This window comes from Cupressus sempervirens, chromosome 2 (genome assembly GCF_028749045.1).
Source record: "Cupressus sempervirens isolate cs-2001-9-10 chromosome 2, ASM2874904v1, whole genome shotgun sequence".
In the NCBI taxonomy this organism is placed as follows: domain Eukaryota; kingdom Viridiplantae; phylum Streptophyta; class Pinopsida; order Cupressales; family Cupressaceae; genus Cupressus; species Cupressus sempervirens.
The window spans coordinates 276,884,495-276,911,987 of NC_143119.1; the positions used below are offsets into that span (position 1 = coordinate 276,884,495).

Genomic DNA, 27,493 nt, shown 5'->3' on the forward strand with positions numbered 1-27,493 from the left:
TTAATGAATTACATTAAAAATGAAATATTTAGCTCTCAGCCCTAAGCCTAGTAGCTACTAGCAAGTACTAATAATTATTAATAAATTATAATGGCAATAGTTTAATTTAAATAAAATTTTAAAAAATAATTACAAATGTTATATTTGTATTCATATTTATTATTTAGTTTCAAAATAAAAATGTAATATAGTTTAATTATCTATAAATTATTAACATATATTGATAATTGTGATAATTGTTTATAAACATAATTATTATTAATATTAACTGAGCTTTCTGATTAGCAATGACCAAACACGTGTCACAATTATGCATGAATCTAGGCACATGGGAAAGTATTCCTCAAATCAGCCTGAAGTTCATCTCAGGTCATCAATCCTTCTATTATGTAACGGTCGAGATTTCAAGTAGAATCTTTAAAATAAGGAAGGATTCAAAGGAAATATTATTTGAATACATAATTTTGCATATCAATAGCATTTTGATGCAACTCTAATGGAGCCGATCTTCACTTTTAAAACTTTGAAGCAACAAGAAGTGTTGTTTGGGAGTGTGGTGGATCATCAGTTGAAGAAAATGGTGAAATGTCCTTCAAAGGCAATGATTCAAGCTATGTAGGAGACATTAGGGTTGTTTTTCCCTGAAGCTAACCACCGTTGGAAGGTTTAGGTGGATATAGTAGCAATGATAATTGCGTCGGATTTGCATGTTGGAGAGCATGAGCAAATTATGGCATGGGTAATGAGGGAGTTTTTTGATGAAGCTCTAATTCCAAATTTTGATGTGTTACTAGAATGAGCGCATCCAAGATGGGCATTTGATTTTAGTGAAGGATATGCAAATGAAGAAGAAGGTGTTGAAAAAGGGATTTTTCCCTTTGTAAACTGGTTGTGCGGGCAGATAGATCTAGAAGGTTACACAAATGAGCATTGTCATGCATGGCCTACTCTCAAATGTGCAATCTTGGCCCACAAAGAATAGAAGAAGGTGGCCACCGTTCCACAAAATTTCCCTAAAGGAAAATGATTAGCAAGGTGTCATAGCAGAATGAATCAATGATTGTATTTTTTGGGAGCTTCGAAGATTATTTGGATGATGACCTAAGAGAGGTCTTTTTTAGAAAGCAGTGATGGCTTTCAAGAAAATTAGCCAAGCAGAGGCTTTTTGTTTTTAGAATGTATAGGTGATATATCTTTTTGTAAAGGATGGTACCTTAGAAAGAATTAAGGACCATATAATCATGATGTAATTATTATTATAATATTAATAAAATCAAACCTGTTACCGATTTTAAAAAAAAAATATTATATAAGTTTAAATATATATAAATAAAGGATTTTATTTCTATTATAGAATTGATTTTGTTTTCTATCATAAGATTTTTATTGTAAAGATGATATGAAAAATTCAATGAAGATATATTAAATTTTATAAAATAAAATTGGTGCAAGATATCATGAAATAATAATAATGACAATAGTTTAATGTAAATAAAATAATTCAATTTAAAAATATAATTGTAAATGCTATATTTTTATTCATATTTATTATGTAGTTTCAAAATTAAAATATAATATAGTTAAAATATCTATTAATTATTAAAATTTAACATATATTGAAAATTGTGATAATTGTTTATAAACTATTCTTCATCGTTTAAAAGATTTCATAATTAAAAAGAAAAGTTAGGAATAGGTGACAAGATAGGTATGAAATAAAAATTTGACACATAAATTATCAAAATTATGTTTAACTTTGTTAAAGTTATAATCGATTAATCTTTAGTTTTCCTTGAACTTCCATTTGTTTTAACCAATCAGATTAAACAAAAATAGTTAATTATTAATAGTTAACAATTTTTAACAAAGTTATAGACTAACACTAACATTTCAATAGTGCATTGAGAATCAAGATGCCAAAAACAAACTTAGAAAGTCATAGACTAACAAGAACAATGATTTGAGAAGTCAAAAACTATTATTTTCATTGATAATATTTTAGACTGTACAATGTACATAGTACTGATTTATAGCATAGATATTCAAAATAGCTGATTAAATCAGCCTAGTTTTATGATTTTGTAATTTATGAAAAAGGGCAAGGCCCAATCCAAAAAAAAAATATAGATATCTTTAAAACATTTTTTTTCCCTAAGGGCAATGGGTAAGGAAACAATATTCAAAAATAGGGCTGAGGGAATAGGGAACCAGGGAGGCTGGAAGCATGAGTAGGTTGAGGGGCCAAGGGCTTGAAGCAATTAATCAGAAAGGTCATCAAGTTCATCTATGAGGAATCTATTGAAGAAGATGATGTTGCTAAACCCATCCAGCCATGTGAAGTCAGTCTCGCTAACGTCATCCAACAACAATCATTTACATACCTGAAATTCCTTCCAAATCATGCCTTCTTTCGATGGAAAGTCAATTGTCATTTGTTCATGCCAATAAAGAAAGGATGCTTATGTATAATGCACCCTATGCCTTCCTCCCAACACTTTCTGCTACATATGCAAAAGGGATGCCAATGCCCAGCCCTAGTATTTGCTTAGCCAATATGAGAATTTTGACATCATCTTCTAAAAACAATTCCTTAAAAACATTATGCAGAAGCATCAACATATCTATTTGACTACCTCCAAGGTCGATAAGAGACGTGAGGAAGTAGGAGGTAATATCTGTGGACACACAGTACCTCTTATTGTTTCTCAAGAATTCATGGCCGAGTACCATGAATATAGCATGACAGATAAAAGGACTTTGGGCATCTACCTTGCAAACCATGGCAAGGACATTGTCAAGAATCATGCCTAGAATGGGCTTTTGTAGAGCCATAGTAGTGCATTTGAGGCAAATTGGTGTATCCATGACTAAGATTCAAGAAACTCTAAAAACTATAACTGCAAACTAAATTCAGATTGAAGAATATGAGAAATGATAATGAAAGAGGAATTGAAGAGGATATTTAATAGCATTTGCATTCAATTCTTTGGCATTCATGATCTTTCATATTTTAATTTTTGGTATTCCTATTAATTTTCATGTGTGTGAAATGCCAAAATGTACTGGCATTAATGCCGGATAATTGATACAATGATAGTGCCTAACATTGAGTAATTATTTACATGCAAACCTTTCCACATGTCTCCATTCTTGATAATTATGTGTGACTCCAAGTCTTTTCAAGTGAGTTCCCCGAGATGCATCTACTATCATTGATCTCCAACTAATCAACAATTAATAAAACTATTGTTATAACAATGTTATAACACTAAAGTAACAATGTTATAACATTATTAATAACACACCTGAGATAGTACACAAGTTGATACTTGAAGTGACTACTCAATAGAGTATAGCCACTAACCAATGCATGTGCAAATTTTTCTTTCAGATTATATAATTTTTTAGTTTACCATTGAAGATTAGCCAAGACCATTATTATTCATTTTCTTACAAAACAAGTAATTCACCTCTAACATTATTAATTCATTTTTGAAAAGGGAAAAAATAGCCATCATTTATTTATCTGTCGACCAAAAAAAAATTAATTTGCCACATTTAAAATAATTTTTACTGGGGAAAGACAAAAATTACCAACATATAATATTTTATTTTCCTATATGGAACAAAAAAGTCACCCTTGACATTAAAATTTTTCTACCCACAAAATGTTGGATTCGCTAGCATTTTAGGCTTTTTTTCAGGAGGGGTTTCTTAAAGTTATCACTAGTTTGATTGTAGTTGGATTAAACTATGGTAAAATAGTCATTTCATCCAAACTAATATCCTCTAGTGATGTAGTGCTAGAACACTTGGGTTTGCTAATACTCAGAATTGATATTTGCAATGGAATTGCTTGAGTATTTGGTCTATGAAGAGTCTAGCTATTGAGAGGTGATGTAGTCACTAGCAAGGTAACTAGTGTCTATAGTTCTACTTTCTCCTCTCTCTTAGAATTCTTCTTATCCTCTTCTATTTGTCCATCCTCCTTTGAATTTAGAATAGATTTTGGTGAGGTGGGTGTAGGACTATCTTCCTTACCCTTAGTTTGTTCACTTCCCTCTTTATCAATTACCACTATTGTTGGTATACCTGGGCTTTGTTTATTAGGAAGTGATATAGATGGTATATCTACATCTTTTTCTTTCATCTCAATGTCAAATGTAGGAATTGAAGATGGTTTCATATTAAGATCATCTTTCTTCTCTTAAATCTTGTCTTGACCTGTTGTTCTCTCTTGTGATTCTTTCTCCTTGGCTTTTGCAACATGTCGGGGCACAATAGATGTATCTAGTTTTTGTTTCTTAGTGGATTGAATCTCAACCTTAAAAGATTAATCAATCCTTACCAATATAGGATTTGTACATGTAATAGCTGCATTGGTGGATTCTTGTTTTAATTTCTTGATGTCATCATCACTAAGTGGATTAACATTCTATGTGCTATTGTTAGGGATATCTTCAATAGTGATAAAGTCTTGTTGAGTCTCTTTCTCTCCCTGTGAAGGACTGGTGTTTGGTACATTCACATCTATATCTTCTTGTGTATCATAATTTACTATTTCATCATTGTGTTCCACTATCTTTGTGGTCAACCCAAAGATTTCTTTCCAAAGTACTTTACTTTGGGTTACCAACTATTCAACTTGATTCCTCAAAATTTTGAAAGCTCTATATTTAGGAGAAAATATCCCTTAGTAATTATCTATAGGCTTTCTATTTATCTTCTTATCAAGAGTAGGAATAACTTGAGCTAATGTAGACTCTCTAATTTGTTTTTCAATCATCATACCAAACTTCTATTTTTGCTCAACCCTCTCACATAAACTTTTAGGTAATGAGTTAGAAATATCTAAAGGAGTGGTTTTGGAAGTAGTCATCATATCATAAATAACTTCTTCAATGTTATTATTATCTCCTTTATCTAACTTATCAAAATCAATATGTCGAAAACTTGATAAATCTACATTATTCTTTACATTCTCACATAGATTCTCTATATTAGATGAGGGATTGTGGCTTACCACTTTGAATTGACTAATTCAATCTAACTTAGTCTTCTCTTCATCTAATTCTTCTTGTGGCTTGTCTTTCCTCCTTGGTTTCTTTGTAGGATCACTCAACTTTTTTGTATCACTCTTTTTTTTTCCTTTGGCTCATTTTGCTTCTTTTTATTATGCAATGGAAGCCCTTGTGCTTTACCTTTTCAAAGGTGTAATTGGATTCTATTTTTTCTTCTTTGTTTTCTTTTTTGGATTTTGAGGTTTCTTTTGATGTTCCTCCCTTTTGTTTCTAGTTTCCTTAGGCTCTTCCTTAACTTCCTCTTCATCATTTGAACCTCACCCAATCAATTCGTTATCTATAGAGGTCCTTGACTTTCTTCTTCTTCTTCTTCACCAATTTTTTCCTTAAGCTTCTTCATCAATTTTTTATTCTTCCTATTAATGGTGATAGTTTCTAATTTGATAGTAATCCTTTCCTTTGTCTCTTAATAATATCCAAATGCCTTAGCATTCTTGTCAATGTCATCTGCTACTAATGCAGTGATCAATGTGAATGCTTCATCTACATTCACCTCATAAGATAGATGTCTCAACCATTGAACCCTTGCAATAACTTCATGTACATATGTGTAGTCGACATCTACTAGGAAACAAACATCATTATAATGTATCTCCACCTAAGATATAGGTATCCTTGATCTTTGCTTCATTGAATTCTTGAAATTGTAACTAGTCATAACTAAATCAAAGCTCTCTCCTAATTGATCAATGTTCTCCCCTATTTTTTGGGTAATGGACTGATTGGTCTTCCCTAAAACATGACCAAATGTAGGAAATGTGTTTTTGACATAGATTAATATACAAACAATAAGTGATGAACCAAACTTACATGAATAATTATTTACTTTCCTAATTCCTTCAAGGTTTTTTGATAATTGTTGAAGTTGTAGCTCATCTAGGTCATAGTTATGATCATTTTTAAAATTCTTGTAACTGAGGTCTACTACAATAAATGGAACACTATTGAGTCAGCTAGACTAGTAGAACTTGTGTGTAGTCACATGCACTACAAATACAATAATGGGTTTTATGAGTCTATCAATTGACATTCACCTCGTGTTCCCTACTGCTCCTATATATTTCTTAATCACTTCCTTAACATCACACCTCATACTCTTGGATCTATCTAGGGTATGATACCTTGTTACCCTATAGATGATACAATTCGTGATCTTAATGGGACTATTCTCCAACCATATTTGGTTGTTATGAATTCTACTCAGGACACTCTTGATCCATTTTGTTTTGAAAACTTGTGGAAAATTTACAGCATGAGTTAACCCTTAATGCTCAACAATCTTGTTTTCTTCCTTTAGAGTTCCATTATCACATAACTTATTGTTAGAGTAAATAATTAATTTATTAATTATTTATTATTTATTCTATTTACTTAAGCTTACTTAGGTAAATGCATTTATTTATTAATTGTAGTCTAGGAGTTAGTTATAAGTTGTTGACAATACGGGAGTTTGTTCTCTCCTAAGTCATACTTATCCTCTCACTTTATTCAAGGACTTTCCACCTTATGTGGATGTATGCTTAGTTGTCACACTTATCTCCTAGCATCTTCTAGCTCATTCTAGAAGATTCCATGAGGCCTTTTAGGAAGCCTCTTCCTCATTGTATTTTCATAACATAACAACATCAAGGCATATTGTAAATACATATTCTTCTTGTGTTTGCATATTTTCTCTATCATGTTCATTTATGGTTTTTTCCTTGCTCCATGCTCTTCCTTCCTTGGCTTCTCTTTGACAGGTTTTCGCATTTAGGTGATCTTGGGCATCTTCAAAGTTGGATTTCATCAACTCCAATATGGTATCAGAGCCTCCCTATTGTCACTTCATTGAAAAAATTTTGAAGCCGTGATTTGAAGTCACAAACCCTAGTTTGTTTGTGCATTTTTTCTTCAAATCAGGGGAACAACAATTTTTTGGAGCACATTGGGCCCAAATGGACGCTGCTATTGGTTTCAGAAGGTGCTTTTCAACTAGGATCCATATAAAAATTGTCAATTTTGGAGACAGGGCTCCTTGAGGCAATTTTTTTTAACCCTATAGGCTTTTGTACGGTCGTATGGACAATTTTTGGGGAGAATTTTTTTTTAAAATTAAAAAGATGGCCACAGACACCATGCCACCATAGGGCTGCCACCCACACATGGCCCTCGGTAGCTGCAGCAAGAAGCACCACCTGAACCTCTGCCACAATTAGTGCTTTTGCTAGCTCGTCACTCTATCAATGCCTCCACCAGCGTCCAACCTCTACAGCTCAGCTCTGTTTCTCTGCCGCCAGTGTTCTCCACCCAAACTCAGCCTCTTCACCACCCGTAACATGTTAGTAGCAATGTTAGCAAACTTATCACTATAACCATGGATTCTTCAACAAATCAACGTCTGACACATGTTTTTTGTTTAGCAACATCAGGGCCCACATGGATCTACACAGTCAAATTTTTGAGCTATTGTCAGCCAGTCTATGAGTGACAAGTGGTAGGTCTTCCACGTGGCACTTTTCCATGTGGCCCTTGCCACATCAGCCACCTACCATGTGGCCTTCTTTTTTGCATGAAATTTTTTCCCATGAAATCTTGATGTCAGCACTACATCATGTGCCCCTTGCACCTCTCCTAGGTCATTTTGGACCTACTTGTAGTTTTTTGGCCATAACTTGAGCATATGGAGATATTTTTCTGATCCAAAAGAAGCACTAAAAAGCTAGTTCTGAGATGGAGACATTGGTGTAGGTATTTTTAGCTTTTGATGTATTTTTATTGTCTTTTTTCTAGTTGAAGTCCGAAGTTTAGTTTTTGACTTCAGCAAGCATATCTTTTGTGTCCCATGTCAATTTTTTAAAAACTTTATATTTTTGGAAAGCTGGTTCTATCACCTTTTAGAAATGTGGTCCTTTTTCTTAGTTTTTAGCCCATGCTCTTTTTATTATATTTTTAGTGGTTTTTCTATATGGTGGATATCTTGAGTATTTTAGGCCCGAGGATCATTTTTGTTTTAGGTTGTACTATGTTTTGTTGTAGCTTGTTTTCAATTTTGATCATTGTAGCTATCATTTTGAAGCACTTTTATGTATCACACTGAGATAAAGTGCCACTCTTGCATTCTGGGGGTCATGAATGTTGTTTTGAGTTAGTTGTACTTGCACTATTTTTATAAAGCACCATGGGGGGGATAGTTGTCTATTATTTTAGGCATTCTCCCTTTTTCAAGTGAGTGTCCCTTCCATGACATTAACCCCATGCATCATCAGTGTGATCGTGTCTTTATAGGTGTCTATACCTCTTCCTCTCTCGTCGTTCTTGGTTTGTCTGCAGGAGACTTTGGACCATCTTTTCAGTTGCCCCTCATCACACCCCATCTACATTAAGGGGGGGTTATGATATTGTTCTAATGAATCCTTGGTTTGATGGTTCAATAGTGTGAACTATGTATTCAATGGTTGATCCTATTTACAAGGCAATTGTAGTGGTTGGGTACCTATGCATTTTGGTGAGATGGATCATCTACCATATGGACACGCTTGGTTCATGCCTTCTTCTTCCATGGAGGTTCTTTAGATTAGTAGTTGTAGTTTTTCTTCTAATGGAAAAATTTTGCAACTCTTCATGCTTTAGTGATGCTCTTCATGATCACTTTTTGTTCCTGTTGTAGCAGACATTTCCCTAGTTGGAGGCTTTTTCTATTCTTCACTAGGTTGCCTCCTTTTGGGGCAGGGTTTTTCCCACGTGGTTTTCTCTCTTTCCCTATTTTCAGAGGTTGCATTTTCTTTGCATTCTACATGGGTACCTAACATGGCCTCATTGTCGAGACCCATTATGCATTTTGCATTCTGCATTTCTGCATTCATCTTAGTTTTGTGAGCTTAAGGCATTTCCCTAAGTTGCACTTAAGGGGGGGTGTTAGAGTAAATAATTTATTTATTTATTATTTATTCTATTTACTTAAGCTTACTTAATTAAATGCATTCATTTATTAGTTGTATTCTAGGAGTTAGTTATAAGTTTTTGACAATACGAGAGTTTGTTCTCTCCTAAGTCATACTTATCCTCTCACATTGTCTGAGGACTTTCCACCTTATGTGGATGTATGCTTAGTTGTCAGACTTATGTCCTAGCATCTTCTAACTCATTCTAGAAGATTCCATGAGGCCTTTATAAGCAGCCTCTCCCTCATTGTATTTTCGTAACATAACAACATCAAGGCATATTGTAAATACATATTCTTCTTGTGTTTGCATATTTTCTCTCTCATTTCTGTTTAGGGTTTTTCCCTTGCTCCATGCTCTTCCTTCCTTGGCTTCTCTTTGACAAGTTTTTACATGCAAGTGACCTTGGGCATCTTCAGAGTTGGATTTCATCAACTCCAACACTTATGATATGTCTCTTTGATCTCTTAGTCTCTAATCTCTTGAACTAGATACATGTAGCAACATCTTATACTATGTATCACCAAAAACCTTCACTAGGATCATTGATAATGCATCTAATGGGTCTCCCTTATATCTAATTTTAGGTATAGCACAAAATTTTGGAGGTTCTTGTATATCATTTCTAATTAACTAAACATTGGTAACCTCATTCCCTTCTCTTCTATTAGTTGTTGAAGAGATCATACTCATTTTAACTCACTAGGGTTTGCAAATGTGAAAATAGTGTAACTTGGCATTCGATGAAATTTTTCATGTAGTAGTTGAATCCTGTTTGCAGTCACTAGAATCTCTTTCACAAATCACATTAGTGGTCTTTGATCATCTCATTAATACAAATGACATTAAAGATTGACTATATAACCTTGTAAACCTTGGATTTAATGATAAACACCTATACAGTTGTAAACTCGGTCACTATAAGTCTTTATAATGTGCTTGGTCAATATAGCTTAGTAATAACATAGAAAATATCAATCGATAGAATAAATGATCCTTCTAATCACTTTATTATGTCTTAATTTATGATGATAAATTCTTTCCATACCTTAAATCTTTGGAACTGATGCAAAATGTATCATTTGAAATGTTAGTTCTACACATACCTTTGATTGCCTAGTTGGGGTGATGTGATCACCTTGTATTATATTCCCAATTGTAAGAATTTCTATGATGATGTACCTTTGTTTAATTTTTTGATGTCCACTTAGGTATAGATCTTCATTCATATCCTTTGTGTCCATATTTTTGACAATTGTAACAATATCCTTCAAATCTTTGAGTGTTGATGCTCTTGGTCTTGCATTCATGTTCTTGATGTCCTTGCTTCTTGCAGTTATCACAATGTTCCTTGTATTTATGCTTATGGGTTTGATTGTTAGTGTTACTTCTTCATACAATTTTTTGTATGATCTAATTTTCAATAATGATGACAAGTGGGTTTGTTGGATTTTCCTTTATTACTCTTTTGTTCACTACTTTTAGATGATTCTACTTTCTCAATAGTAGAATATCCCAATCCAATGGTATCATCATTTTTTTTTGGTGTATTTATTAGTTTTTTGAAGTACTTTATGGATTCACTAGACTTATTAAACCTTTCAATGAATTCCTTCTTTGTTTTCAATTCATTCTGTAGTAGGTCATTCTATCATTTTAAAGTTGCAATCTCAATGCCTTTCCTATTCAATTCTTGATTTGCAATCACTAGTTGACTCATTGTGTCTAATTTCATGTTTGCAATTTTTTATACATTTGATGACTTCTCCTCAAGTCTATTTTATCTTCTTCAATCATCACTTTATCTTCCTTGACTTTCATTTTTAGTTTAGATATCTCACACAACATACTAATTGTGCTTCTCGTTCCCTTTTCAGATTCTTGACTTCTTCATTTAGGGCATTTTTCTTTTCCATTAGAATTGCAACTGTTGAATCAAATTATTTGGAGTTCTTATCCTTAAACAATCTTGTAGTGTCTTCTTCTTGATATTGAGTATCATTTTCCTAAATTCCTAGATCTTTTCTTCTCTTTAATGATTGTTGCAGTTCATCTCTTACCTCCTTCAATTGATGTAGGGAAAGTTGTATTTCAATATTATGGTTCTTAATAGTCTTTCCCAATTTGTATACTTCCATCTTCAAGATAGTTCTTCTTAATCTATCAAACTTTATTTTCTAGAGAACTCATCTCTGATACCAATTGTTGGAAATATAAATGGGAAAGTAAATTCTAAGATCGGGGGGGAATCAACACTTAAAATTTTTTCCATAAAAATTGTTCACCACGCATCTATCTCATAATTTAACAAAGAAACTAAAATATGTAACCATGCATCACATCCATAGCATAATTTAAATCAACACATAACACAAAAGACTTTTTTTACCCAGAAACCTTCCAAGGAGAAGCTAAAACTAGGATGGGGATGACACAGAAAAATCTTCACTATTGCAATAATAAAGTGTGGCTAATTATGGATACAAATTTTTGATCTTGCCTCTATCACACTTCTTGAAGTAGTTCATTCAATGATAGCCTACACTTTCTTTGGGTCCATTTTCAAACCTTCTACTGAGACTAAAAATCTAAGGTACATCGACTCCTTTACAAAACTACACTTATTTAGGTTTATCAACAAATTTTCTTCCCTCAACTTATCAAACACATAGTGATTATAGATCAAATGCTTCTCCAAAATCTTACTAAACACCAAAATATCATCTAGGTAAACAATAACAAACTTACCTAGAAACTCCTTCAGTTCCTCATTCACGAGGCTCATGAAACTACATGGTGAATTGGTTAGCTCAAAAGGCATGACTAACCATTTGTATAGTCCTTCTTTTTTCTTGAAAGAAATCTTCTACTCATTACCTTCTCTAATACAAATCTTATGGTACCCACTCTTCAAATCTATCTTTGTCAAATACTTAACTCTACTCAAATAGTCCACAATATCATCCATCCTTGGTAATGGAAATCTGTACTTGATTGTGATCTTGTTGATAAGTCAATAATATGTACACATTTTCCATTCACCATTCTTCTTTGGTGCTAATATGGCTGGTATAGCATATGGACTCAGACTCTCTTGAATCAACCCCTTGCGCAACAACTCATGAACTTGTTTGTTCAACTCTTCACTTTTTGCTAGCATCATTCTATGCCCTGCATTGTTTGAAAAATTGGCTCCTAGAATCAAATCCATCTGGTGGTTGATCTTCCTCATTGGGGGCAATCCATTAGGTACATTATCTAATACAATATTAGAAAAATCTCACAAAATATTTGCAACTTCTAGAGGAATCTCCTCTACTTCTTCTTTACTATTATTTGGAATTATAGAAAAACACATATGATCATGCTTCATACCTTTGAGAAATCATTTTCCATCAACAAAACATATTCTAGTAGCACTACATTGTTGGAAATATAGGAGTAACTGAGAGGAGGGGTGAATCAATTACCACTAAAATAAATCCCAGTTCCCTTAGATGTCAACAATAAAATTTGGATTGATAAAATTGATTGTTGTTGTTACTTGGTAAACACACTAAAAATGCTATAACTCAATAAATCTAGAGTGTGAATTACTTTTAGCTGATCTTAAAACATTAACAATAATTATTTTGCAAGCATAAGAGAAATAACATGAACACATGAGACACCAGGATTTAACATGAAAACCTAATATGGAAAAAACCACCAATGTAACTAGTTACTATTTTTCACTCTTTTGAAGTGAGCCTTGTTAGGAGCCAACTCAGTTAAAGGTTACAAAACACATTGTTAGGTGTGACCTTTTTAGAGGATTTAATCACCCTGCTAGGAGTGGCCTTGCAAGAATTCTTAAAACAATTCAATGGAACTGTCACCTTGTTAGAGGATTTATAGTTGGATGTTAAACCAACTCTGTTAAGAGATTTTAGATCATCGTTATAATGGTTAGAGAGTAACAATTAAATGACATGGTTGTGATGCAACTGAATTTCTGATTATAGATCTCTATTCTACTTCATACTTGATCCTTCCTGATCAAATAACACTTTTCTGCTCCACAAGGATACCTACTTATCCTTCAAGTTCACTCTCACTCTTTCCTTCTTAATTCAATCAACACACTCACACAAACATTAAAAATCTCAACTTGACCTTTCATTTATACCATTTAGATTATCAAGTCAGCCCAAATTCAAATTACAATAACCAATAATCATCACCATAGTTGGCTAGAAACAATACTTAAAATAATTAAGCTTCTTATGCCAAAACAACAAAATTCTTCATTGGCTGACCCTGCTTGGTAAACATTGGTTCTAAGACAATTTCCTATGTTAACCAATAGAAGCTTGGTTAACACTGCGAACTTGCAGAAATGCTTTGGCAACCAAGTGAACTTGCTAAACTCTGACTCTATCCAACTTACCTTCATTAACCATGAGAACTTGGTTAACACTGCTTCCTACTTGAATTCCTTCGACACCCGAGTGAACTCAGTAGACATTGTCTTCACAGAGTAAACTTCAAGAATGCTCGGTAGACAAGAAAAATGGTCTTGCTAAGAAAATGAGCTTGGTAAGCACTAACTAACAACTAACATGACATTTGTGTAACATCAAAGACAAAACACAATTAAACAATTGTATCCAAAAATCTCCCTCTTTGGCATTGATGGCAACACAACATGTCATATCATAATGAAATTTGAGAACAAGACTCTCTAATAGAAAGTTTCTCCCTCTTAGATTTTTCACCAAAATCTTCTTCTTCTTCCATGTAGTAATCTCCCTTTGTGAAATAATTATAGAACTTCTATGACAGTATACTTCTCCCTCAAAAAGATATAAATTTTTTTAGAAAGATATGATAGTAATCTTCTCCCTCTTTGAAAACACATGCCAAAGATAACACATACCAAATTAGTATCAATGTACCTTAATTATTGATTCATATGCAATATTCTCTTGACTATACTGCATCAACTAATTGATCTTCAACTTGGTTCTTGTTGATGCATCACTAAAACTTTATTTAGTGAGCTTTAGATAGGGGAATGACCCCTAACTTACCTCTTAGATATAGGAATGCATCCTTAGGTAATGGCTTGGTGAATATGTCTACAATCTATTCTTTTGTGTGAACATATTCCAATTTGATTTCATTGTCTTGAACCAATTCTCTAAAAAACTAATATTTTATAGCAATTTTTTTAGTTTTGGAATGCATCAATGGGTTCTTTGATATGTTAATTACACTAGTGTTATCACAATACATGACAACTAGTTCTTTGATCTCAACCTTCATTCCTTCCAACAATTGTTTAAACCAAACGATGTTAGAAAAATTCACTACTACTACAACATATTCTACTTCTATTGTAGATTGGGATGTGTAGTTTTTCTTTTTTCTTGTCCAAGATACCAACCTTTTGCCAAGAAAGAATGATCCACTAGTTGTTTTTTTTTTGTCATCAAGATTTCCTACCCAATCAGCATCAATGAATACCTTTAGGTCTAGATTTCCTCCACATTTGTACCATAAATCATAGTCTTCAACACCTTTCAAATATCTCAAAATTATTTTGATTGCCATCATATGATTTTCTCTAGGTTTAACTGAGAATCTTGCCACTATCCCAACTACTAAAGCAATATCAGGCCTTGTATGAACTACATACTATAATTTTTCATTCATTGATATGTATAAGGTCTGATCTACCTCTTTTGAATCATCATCTTTGGTAAGCTTTAGTCTAGTTCAAATGGGGGTTCCAACTGGTTTAGAATCTCCTATTCAAAGCTTCTTGAGTATTTCTTTGATATACTTAGATTGAGCAATGTAGATATCATTCTTGTTCTGTTGTGTCTATAATCCAACAAAGAACTTTATAACACTAAACATGGATATTTCAATTTCTTTGTTCATTTGTTCTAAAAATTCTTTGCATATATCATCATATCATGTAAATAGAGTGTCATCCACAAATATCTCTGCCAATTCAATCTTGTTATCTGGTCCTTCCTTGATATACAAACTATTGTTATCATTAGTTCTTTGAAAACTAATCTGTATAAGGTAGTTGTGCAACTTTTTGTACCATGCTCTAGGAGATTGTTTCAAACCATACAGTGCTTTGTGTAATTTTCAAACCATGTCCCTTTTATCTAGATCAACAAAAGCTTCTAGTTGTTCAATGTAGACTTCTTCATCAAGAATACCATTAAGAGATGTAGATTTAACATCTATCTGATATACTTTGAATCCTTTGTTAATAGCATATGCAAGTAGGGTCTGAACACCTTCTAATCTTGAAATAGGAGCAAAAGTCTCACCATAATCAATTCCTTATTCTTGAGAATAGCATTTACACACTAGTCTTGCTTTGTTTCTTGATACTTGTCCATCTTCATTCAGATTATTTTTGAATACCCATTTTGTTCCAATCAGATTTTTATCTTTAGGTCTAGGAACAAGGGTCCAAGTCATATTCTTCTCTATTTATTCTATTTCTTCATTCATAGCCTCAATCCAACTTTCATTTTCCAATGCATCTTTAACACTTCTAGGTTCAAAATCAACAAATAAACATGTACTATTTAGCTTACTTCTTGTCATAGTACCTTCTTTTTTTATCTCCAATAATCTAATTAGGTGCATGATGCCTTCTTCCATACTTGGCCAATATAGGTTCTTTTCCTTTTGCACTATCTTTATTTTGAATTTCAGCTTCTAGCTTGGGTTGCTTAGACTTGGTAGGCATTGGCTCAATAGCTTCAGAATGTGACTCAGGTCCTTATGACTCAATTTGAACTTCTTGTAACTTGATAGTTGGGGAAGACTCAGGAGGTAAAGTCTCCTTATTGATAGATGTGTCTAGTAATGTATCAAGTTCAAAGTAAACAAATCTTCTATAATATTTTGGTTCCTTTTTGCTTTCTTGTTCAGTCTTTTCTACAAACTCATCAATTCTCACATGTGCACTTTCTATGATTTTAGGAGCAGACAAATTCAAACAACTATATGCCTTACTATTGCAAGAATATCCTAAGAATATACCTTCATCACCTTTCACATCAAACTTGCCTTTTTTAGACTCTTTCAAGATATAACATTTACTTTCAAATACTTCAAGGTAACTTACATTGGGTTTGTAGCCATACCATAATTCATAGAGAGTTTTATATGAGTCCTTCTTCAATTGAACTCAGTTCAAAGTATGAATTGCAGTGTTGATGGCTTCCTTCCAGTATTTGATAGCAACATTCTTTTCAATCATTAGAGTCCTTCCACAATCCATGATGGATCTATTTCTTCTTTCAGCTATTCCATTCTACTTGGGAGTACCAGGGGTTGATACTTGTCTTTTGATACCTCTTTCAATGCAAAATTTATTGAATTCATTGGAGATGAATTCACCACCTCTATCTGATCTTAAGTATTTCAGTCTTTACCCTATTATACCATTTGAATTTCTCAAATACTTCTAACTTTTCTCTAAGATACATAATAGTCATCAACAAAAAGAATAAATAATTTTTCTCCACTATAGATTTCTATTCCAATGGTTCCACATAGATCAGTATGCACAATTTCCAAGACTCTTTAGATTGATAGTTTTTGCTCTTAAAACTAGTCTTTCCCATTTTGCCAATCTAACAATTTTGGCATAAACCAACATCTAGTTTCTTCAAACTAGGAATACCTCTTACTTTTTTGAATTTTCTTATCTTGACCATATTAACAAAGTTTACATGACATAATATTTTGCGCCATAACCAACTTTCTTCCATTTGTGCAATGAAACATGAAAAATTACCAAGATCAAGATAAAAAATGTTATCTCTTATTTTTTTGCCTGATCCAATTAGATTCCCTTTATCATCCAGCAGTCTTGCTTTGTCATGCATGAATTCTACCTTGAATCCAATGTTGATTAGTTGTGCCACACTCAAAAGATTATGTTTTAGTCCTTCAACCCAATAGGCATTATCACATACAAGTTCTTTGGTTAATGAGATTCGACCTTTCCCTTTTATGAAACAAAGTTCATTATTTCTAAAGCTTACACTACCTCCATTATAGTGTTCAAAGTGTTCAATTTTTCTTTTGTCTCCAAACATATGATGTGAACATCCACTATCTATGATCCATGTGTCATTTTTACTAACATGAGAGATAAGTTCCATCTTCTCTTCTTCCTCATCAAATTCATCTTTCATAGCAATGTATACTATTTCATCTTCACTATTATTAGAATCTTTTGCCATAAAATAGTCTTCTTACCTTTATCATTGTATTATTTTTTATTTTTGAAATCCTTTTTGCCTTTGTACTTGTGATTCTTCTTCTCATCCTTCATTTCTTTGTTTGGGCACCTGGTAGCAATATAACGTATTTCTTTGCATTAAAAATAGATTAGGAGAACTTTATCTTTGTATTTTCCTCTGCTTCTACAATATTTTTTTGCAAGTAAAGCTTCAACAGCTTCAAGATCACTATCAAAACTTTGCTCTATTTCTTCTTCACTTCCTAATTGAATGTCCTTTATTTTCTTTCCTTTCTCTTTGAGTGAAACTTTGGCCTCAAATGCAAATTCAATATTTTTGAAACTAGAACATAATTGTCAAAGTTATCTAGCTCAAAAGCTATCAATCTTCCTATGATTTGGCTCACACCTCTTTTCTTGAATAGCAGATACTCTAGTTGCATAGATAGGAAGCAATGTTTTGAGAAATTTACTTACAATGATTTCATCCTTGATTTCTCCTCTAGAAGCTCTAATTGCACTGACACTAGCTTTGATTCTTTCCACATATTTGGCAAAATTTTCATCTTCTCTCATTCTCATCTAATCAAACTATCCTCTAAGGCTTTCTGCTTTAGCTCTCCTTACATTATCATCACCACCATATATTTCCTTTAGCTTATTCAACATATCAAAATATTTTTTTCAATCTTTGATCTCACCAAATTCATCATATCTAAGAGCAGATGCAATATCAATCATCATGATGTTATGGTTCTTTTTCTTAGCAATATCTCTAACAGATAATGTACCAGTAGGGGTTGTGTATTCTTCATCAAGTAATTTCAAGCTTGAATCACTAATGGTGGCTAGATGAAGTCTCATGAGTCCCTACCATGCTAAAAATTTATCTCTATTTAGCTTTGGAATCTCTATCTTGTAAGACATCATGATCTTTTGCTTAGGTCCTTGAAACCTTTCTTGCAAGCACCAAATGCTCTATACTGATTTTTGGAAATATTGAAGGAGTAACTAAGAGGGGGGGGGGAGGTGAATTACTTACCACTTAAATAAATCCCAAATCCCTTAGATGTCAACAATTAAATTTGAATTGAGAAAACTGACTGTTGCTATTACTTGGTAAACACACTAAAACTGTTGTAACTTGGTAAATGTAGAGTGTGAATTACTTTTAGCTGATCTTAAAACATTAACAGTTATTAATTTGAAATCATAAGAGAAATAACATGAACACATGAGAGACCAAGATTTAACATGGAAACCCAATATGAGAAAAACCATTAATGTAACTAGTAATTTTTTTTCACTCTTCTGAAGTAAGCCTTGTTAGGGGCCAACCTAATTAAAGGTTATAAAACACAATATTAGGTGTGACCTTGTTAGAGGATTTAATCACCCTACTAGGAGTGGCCTTCCAAGAGGTCTTAGAAAAATTCATTGGAGTTTTCATCTTGTTAGAGGATTTACAACTGGTTGTTAAACCAACTCTATTAAGAGATTTTAGATCACTGCTATAGTGGTTAGAGAGTAACAATGAAATGACCTGATTGGGATGTAACTGAATTGCTGATTGCAAATCTCTATTCTACCTCATACTTGATCCTTCCTGATTGAATAGCACTTTTCTACTCCACACGGATACCTACTTATCCTTCAAGTCTGCTCTCATTGTTTCCTTCTTAATTCAATCAACACACTCTCACACACACTATAAATCTCAACTTGACCTTTCATTTATACCATCCAGATTGTCAAGTTGGCCCAAATTCAAATTACAATAATCAATAACCATCACGATAGTCAACTACAAACAATACTTAAAATAATTAAGCTTCTTATGCCAAAACAACAAAATCCTTCATTGGTTGACCCTACTTGGTAAACACTGGTCTTGAGATGATTTCCTGTGTTAACCAAAAAAAGCTTGGTTAACATTGCAAACTTGTAGAAATCCTTTGCCAACCAAATGAACTTGGTGAATACTAACTCTGTCCAACTTTTCTTCATTAAGCATGAGAACCCAATTAACACTGCTTCCTGCCTAAATTTCATCAACACTCGAGTGAACTCGGTAGACACTGTCTTCACACAATAAACTTTAGGATCACTTAGTAGATAAGGAAAACTTTCTTGCTGACCAAATGAGCTCGGTAAGCACTGATTGAAAATTGATATGACATTTTTGTAACATCAAAGAGAATACATAATTTGACAGTTGTATCTAACATATCTACCTTTTTTTCTTTATCCTTAAATGGCTTCAACTTATGCTTCACTCCATCCTTGGTCAGAGTGTATGCATTTTCTCACCCGTCGTGTGCAGCATGCACGTCAAATTGCATGGCCTACCTAGAAACACATGACATATGTCCATAGGTATGATATCACGTAATACCTCATCTGGGTAGCTTCCAATCTTGAAATTCATAGAGCTCTACTCATTGACCATGACCTTGTGGTCATCTTGCACCCAAGCAATATGATATGGATGCAAGTGTTTCTATCTCTTCAACTTCAACTTGGTGACCATCATTTCTGACACTAGATTGTTAGTACTTCCCCCATCAATGATCACATAACAACACTTATCTTCATATCTACACCTTGTGCAAAACAAGCTACTTCTTTGATCAAATTCATTCTCACCACTCAATAGGACTCTTCTTTTAACTAGGACATCCCCTCTTTCAATAACTTCAGAATGTGAGGATCTAGAATCTTCATCAACATATACAACTCTAGCCTAGCCTTATTTTCTTTGATCTATCCTTCCTTGCCACTAGGAACATTTAAATGCTCTATGCCCCTTCTTCTTTGCAATGAAAACATTTCCCATGGAACCCTCCTCTTCTAAATCCTTGTCCTCTACTTCTTCCTCTCTAATATCTATTAATTTGATCATGGAAATTATTGGAATTGTTTCTCCTTTGGTTTTGATTTCTACTTCTAGCCTCATACCTTTTCTTATGATCATCATTACGACCTCCATAATATTGTCCACCATGACCTCTTCCACTATTCTTGTTGTCAAACTTCTTGCTCAGTTTCTCCTCAACTTTTAGGGCAAATTGGCATGCCTCCTCAATAGTGTTCATTCAAACTTGGCTCAGCTTATCCTAAATGCTTGGCCTTAACCCACAAAGATAACAGGCTACTTTCTCATTATCAGCTTCCACATGGCCAATTCTAATGAGAACTCAGTAGAACTCTTCAATATACTCTTGAATAGATTTTCTTGCTTGCTTCAACCCTTGCATTTTTTTTCAATAGATCAAGCTCATAATCCACAAGAATGAATTTTCTATTTAGTTTAGCTATCATCCATTCCTATCTGGTGATTTTTTCCTTTCCCTTTCTATTTTGCTCCAATTGAACCTCCTACCACCAGATCTTCACATGTCCCTTTGGTTTTTCCTTTGCAAAATTGACCCCATTAGGATCCTCAATATCTTCCTACTCAAAGTACTCCTCAAGTTCATTGATCTAAACAATCATCTCCTCAAAGTTAAGATTTTACTAAAAATGTGTGAACCTCAAACTTAGATCTTTCTCCAACCTTGAAGATGGCCCTAAAAAGCCTCTCTTCTTCTTAGCTTAGAACTACCTTTGCTTTGACATTTTCTTCTACTTCATCCTCATCCTTTCTTTCATCTCTTAAGAAAATATTTATTCCTCTATGCATTTGTTCTACCAATGCTTTAATTTTCCTTTGGAGGGATAGGAAACCCTTAGATGTAACACCTACATCTCTTCTGCCATGCTCTCTTCATGGAGGCATTTTTGCGCTTTGACTGAAAGCCTAGTGCAAAATGCCTCACAATTGGTAGTATGTCTACATGCTTAGCCAAAACCATGGTCCTAGTATGAACTCCCTTATAGTCAATGATTTTTCCACACACTCAAGAACTCTAGCTCTGATACCACTTGATGAAGGGTGCTCTTCTTAAAATCATAAACTCATAACAAAAATAAAGAAACAACAATAAATGCGAGAAGATAATATGGACTTCTTATTTGCACCATGAATTTGAAATTACATAATTCACAAGTACAAATTCTAACCCACATGGGTGCCTTCATTACAATAATCTACAAGAATAAGCTATGTACTACCACCTAGAGTTATTCTAGACAATGTTCAGGCCTTCCTTAAGTAAGCAATTTTATGCCACTCGGGAAGGTTGTAGACATTGAAACTTAATACCTAGGGCTAAAGGACCCTAACAATACATATGCAGTCAGCCAAATATGTCTTTGAAATTTATTTTAGATATTTTAGGTAGGCCAAATTTGGAAGGCCATAACTCTCAAACTATTGCTCCAATTGGCTATTATAACCACTTATTAGAAATGCCAGCTCATAATCTACATGCTTAGAGTTGTTCTAGACAATGTTTGGGCCTTTGTTAAATAGGAAATTTTATGCTACCTAGGAAGGTTCTAGACATTGAAACTTAATACCTAGGGCTAACAAACCCCAACAATACATATGGAGTCGGCCAAATACATCTTTGACTATTATTTTAGATATTTTAGGTAGCCCAACTTTGGAAGGCCATAATTCTTGAACCGTTGCTTTGATTGGCTATTATAACAACTTTTTAGAAATGCCAACTCCTAATCTATAGGCTTATAATGGTGTAAGTGCCCTTTCATCAATTTTTTAGACCTCATATGGGCACTCTAAGAACTCCAATGGTGAGCCTAAAGATTTTTCTACAATTGTTTCCACAAAAATTCTACAATAACTTCTCTGATGCTTAAGTTGGAGCAATGAGATTTTTATGGTAGGCTTCTAACTCTAAAATGAACCTTCATGTAGAAAATGAGAACATTCAAAGCTTGTATGAAAAACTTACTAAAAATAGCAAGTTCCCATAAATAGCAACCACCCTATCTACTAGTCCTTATTAAAATAGAAAAGACTAAAAATAAAATATTTTTGGGTGATGCAAGATTGCTCTTACACCCAAGATGCTCTTGCATTAGTTCTTTCATCTAACCTAAGTGTGCCCATGCCATACCTCTATAAAGCATGAAAATCAAAACTCTAACTATGTTGATAGATAAACTGCATAATTCTTATATAATTTGCTAAGTCAAACTACAAATTGTTTTATCTCAATGCTTTTCTCATTTTAAAATTGATTATATGTTTCCACAAATGAAAGTTCCAACTTATCTACCTAGCCAAATTGCCAACATGGTTGAGAGAACCTATTCCTAGTATTATCTTGATACCTCTCATTCGAGAATAGAATAAGGGTGACAAGAACATGGATTGTTTAAGAGCTTAGGAATATGGGATATTTTAAATAGAAGTGTAGCTAATGAACCATAAATGGTAGGGGGAGGTGGGGCATCTCCTCCTTAATTGAATTGAATATATATATATATATATATATATATATATATATATATATATATAATCACATACATAAAAAGTATATATGTCAAAATTTATTTCTAATTAAATTCATATGTTTATTGACATGACTAGAGATTTATAACAGATGAAAGATACCTTTTTAATTTTTTAATATTTAATTTCAAGTTGAGAATATGAATATCGTTAATATATCTATGAGTTGATCAAACAAATTGTGTGGTTGCTTACTTTTATGATGATTAAGTTTGTAGAGTGATCACATACTCCTTTCATAGAGATTTCCAAATTATAAGAGTGGTAATATACTATAGTTGTTATTTTTTCACTCCATGTTTATTCCCCATACTTAAAAATAAGAGATGAATAAAGGAAAAATACTAGAAAGATAGTTATTTATTATGGTAAATATAGGTTTCAAAGGGACCCTAAATGATTTAATAAAAAAGGATTACAACATAAGTACCATTGGAAGTGATGACATATGTCCTTTTAGCATTTGTCATTGGTCCAAGTCACCATTCATGTTACCATCACCATGGATCTAAATTTCCTTATGTGCACACTTAGTTGGTTAGGACCCACTCAACAACTTGTCACTTTGTCAAAAATCTAGAAGGCCTACACACTTGATGTCTTTCTACTTATTATGCCAATAGTCTTTTCACCATGGGCATAGCCCACTAGCAAAAAATTATCCAACATAGACCATTTGTATTATGTCATTCAATTTTTCTTATATCATTCAATTCCTAATATTTATGACCATCAAAATTTTGCAGATGCCCAATAATAGATTGTTACATACATCTAGGTAAATGGACAATGAGATTCTTGGTCTAACCAAGGTTGTTGTAGCATAGAGACATAGAATTTCTTTAATGGTCGGTGGCTGATGATAGAAATAAGGCATGGAGATATTTTTGAACCACATCTTGGGTTATGTTAATGTGGATTTGGTTAGACTTATATTGAACTCTACAATGGACCAAACTGAATAATAGTTTCTAGGAAACTCGATCAAAGGAGCATGGACTACACATATGTCCCCTTGTACAAATTTTCTAGAAACAAATTAATTAATCAATTTCCTTATTTGAAGATTTCTATCCTTGTAGACGTGTCTCTAGAATGTTCATGAAATGTTTGGGAGAGTGCCTCAATGAAATATAAACATGATTTCTCAAAAAAAATTGCAAATTTGTGGCCAAAGAAATCCTTTGGAATCTGGAACATGCATTCGAAATTCCTCTGCTCTGTAGCACTAGAACACATCTTATAATATTTCTAAAACACATCATTAATATTTAAGTTTTCATTGCAAATAAAGTGATATAAAATAAAAGGTTGTCAATGTCTTTTTATCTTTTAATATTAGTAACTAGCATAGAATTGATTATCTTACCTGATTGCAAGGACTATTTTCATTTCCTAGTAGTGATTCTTTAAACCTTGTTTGAAATAAGGGCAAAGGAACTCTGGCTAATATATCAATGTAGATTTGCAAATATATGTGGGATACATTTTTTATCCTTTGTTATAACTATTGTATTTGTGTTTTAGAATGTTGCACAATATTTTGAAAGATAGTCTTAAAATTTTCAACATACCAACTATATAAATAAGCACAATTAGAGTTTTAGATACTGGTAACCACACTAAATTCTCACTAGTGTGTGTCAATGCTTTCAAATAAGGGATATTTCATTTCCCCGTATAATATAATGTTCCATATATTTTCTCAAGATGTAAGACACTAAGGTCACCAAGGGCCTTTATTTGGTAGCTAGTGAGTGCTTGAGAGGCACAACCCCAACAGTTTTTGGAGGCAACATCCTGATCCCTCATCTATTTATCAAAATCAAAGCCTTTCAGAACACACAAAAAATTGTTTCTCGTGATGTTATCCTAATTATATCACCATATTTTTCTCTACTATAAAATACAAACAATTTCAGTATACTTGATCAAATCTCCAGCTAACAATGAACTTGAAGAATCTAACCAGCCTCTATGACTAGGGCTATGAAGCATTTATAACCTTATTTATTTTTTTAGATGCATAGGGATAGGGTCACATCCATTTGAGATGTTCTTTTCTATGGCATACATCCATTTGGATTCATGCATGTAAAAAGTAGAATATATGCAAGAAACAACTTCACAATTTAACATAGATTTGTGAGATTGACTTATTGTCATTTGTCAAAAATTTGCATGACCTATATCAAGCACACAAAAAATTAAAAACTATTCTTTTACTTAGATACAAGATGTCTAAATGAACATATTCCAATAGTAGCTTCAGCTTGAGGATACTATTTCAATGCAAGCATCAAGATTATGGATAAAATTGTTTCAATTGTCAAAAATTAAATAGAGAAGTTGGGGAGAATATTAATGGCATTTTGATGGTTATAGACTAGGGGCATATAATCTAGCTTAAATGAATTATGTTACTCTACATTGTTGCAATGTCATAGTTTACCCCTTCTATCATGTTTTTAAATGTATTTGATAAAATATTACAAGTGATGTTGTAGGATACCATTGTGAATATGTGAATGTATTAAGTTATACAAGCATATAAAGAAGAATCAAATTAGGATAGAGAATTATATAGTATAATATTATGTCTATAACTCTTGGATGCATCATAAGTAAAATATATCCATGCCTATGAGAGTTCCACAAGGGGCTAGAGTCTAAGATACTATTACATCAAGAATATATAGGAAAAAGAAAAGTTACAAAAATGAAATATGCTATCTTGAATGAAATGAGAATAAAAATGAAAATTTCAGTTAGTACTTAAGCATGTTGATAGCCATAGTGATAGTGATCATATTTTCCTTTCATGTACTTATGACCCTCTTTAATATGAGGAAAAAGAATACTTGCCTAAGAGTGAAAAAACATAGGAAATCATAGTCATGTCTTCAGAAGTTCATCACAATGGCCAATGAAATTCATTGTATCCTCTTTACTAATGAATAAAAAAACATACTTGCCTAAGAGGAAAAAAACATATGAATCTTCTTGGCTGGCATAGCTGAAAATATTTAAATTTGAGAGTACTCAAAGGTATGGTACTATAAGACACAAATAGCTACACTTGTGTTCTTCTAAATATATTAAAATAACAATGTTTCCACCAATGAAATTCAATTATCTATACATAGGAGCCCAACTCAAAATTTCATTGACTTAAAGTTTTTCTAATGGGTATCTCAAAATCATTTGGTAAGATCAACAAATCACTTCATATTTTATAGTCTCTTATATCCAATTTCATGTCTAAGAAAGCATATATTCTTTGATATCAGGCAGGGAGCTACTCATTTATGCATATTTCATAGAGAAAAAAGAAAAAACACCCTATACTTCTACATTTATCATGTCTCCTTACTAAAAATTCATATTTCTACATAGATGGTCTAAGTGGATGATAATTTTCACAAGATCTAGTTTACAAATTGGATAATATAGCTGTGGTAAGAATACTATGCTTCATAATATGCATATTTTATCCAGAATAGTTATCTACATTACCTTGGTTTCAACTTTGATTTCATATTTTTCTAATACTTCTTACTATCTCAAATAAATTTATTTATGTTTAATTTAAACATTGCTAAAAGACCAACCTCATTTTGATAAATGGCTTTAGATCCAATGCAATCTGACAGTGGTACTTATTGATCCGGCCCTTACTGCATGATTTCAATGTCTATGTGCCAAACCTAGTTTTCTTTAGGAAGTCATATTTCATAGTAGATGAGAGAAAAAAAAAAATTTGAGGTAGAGTTTGTGGTAAAGCTTTTGAAGGAAGTGAGTGTGAGCAGGTTTCATTTGGGTGGGATTAGCTATGGTGGAGTTGTGGTGTATAGGATGACTCATTTGTTCCCTAACTCTATGGAGAAAGTTGTTATTGTAAGTTTTTTTGTGTGCATGATGTATCAAGAAAAGGGTGAACTTTTTAAGAATGATGATTCTCTAGCTATGAAAGACATTCTTCTGCCAAATATACCAAACCATTCAAGGTTGTTGATGAATTTCTCACTAGCTAAGCCTCCAAAAATGGTTCCCTTATTCATTCTCTAGGACTTTAAGAATTTGGATCATGTAGATATTCCTTCTTTTCCATCTTTTCTTTAATTTTTTTAATTATTATTGTTTAAAGTTCAGCCATCAAGCAAATTATTTAACTTGTAGTGTGTTTTTTTCCTTTTCAAGTGTTTGAACAATTATACAATCCATTTTTTTACCATAAGGAGTTGTTTGGTCCTTTCTTGCATCCTTATCATAAGTTGGTATTACTGATCACTGCAGGCATTGCCCACTGGCAAAAAAAATTTTGATGCCACCAAATTGTCTTATGTAGTTCAATTCATGACACTTACAGTCATCAAGATTTTGTAGATGCCCAACGACCTAAGTGTTGCATACATTCACAAAATTTTAGGTTAGTAAATGAACAATACTTAAGATTCTTTGAGTGACTCAAGTTGTTGCAATGCAAAGGATGACACTAAGTTTCTTGGTGGTAAGGTTGAATTCTTGTAGGGTTTTTCTAATTGTCATTGCAGGATAAATAAAATTATAAAAATCACTTTGTCAGAAATGTTGATTACCATTACAGGTTAATGATCCCTTACACAAATGTTGCAAACCATTTAAAAAATCTCAGCATGACTACTTTAACTGACCACCACATTGAATACTCTAGAATTCATAAACCTACCTACCTATGTTGGAAAAATGTTGAGCAACTTCTAGATGACCATTTATGTGGAATGATTGCACATGTAAATATTTGTTCAATAGGAAGCAATAG

General features: G+C 32.8%; 1 pseudogene; it reads left to right on the plus strand.

The window, feature by feature from the left end:
- The first annotated feature begins 685 nt into the window (after window positions 1-685).
- Window positions 686-26,814, plus strand: LOC149572121 (uncharacterized; annotated as a pseudogene).
- The last annotated feature ends 679 nt before the right edge of the window (window positions 26,815-27,493 follow it).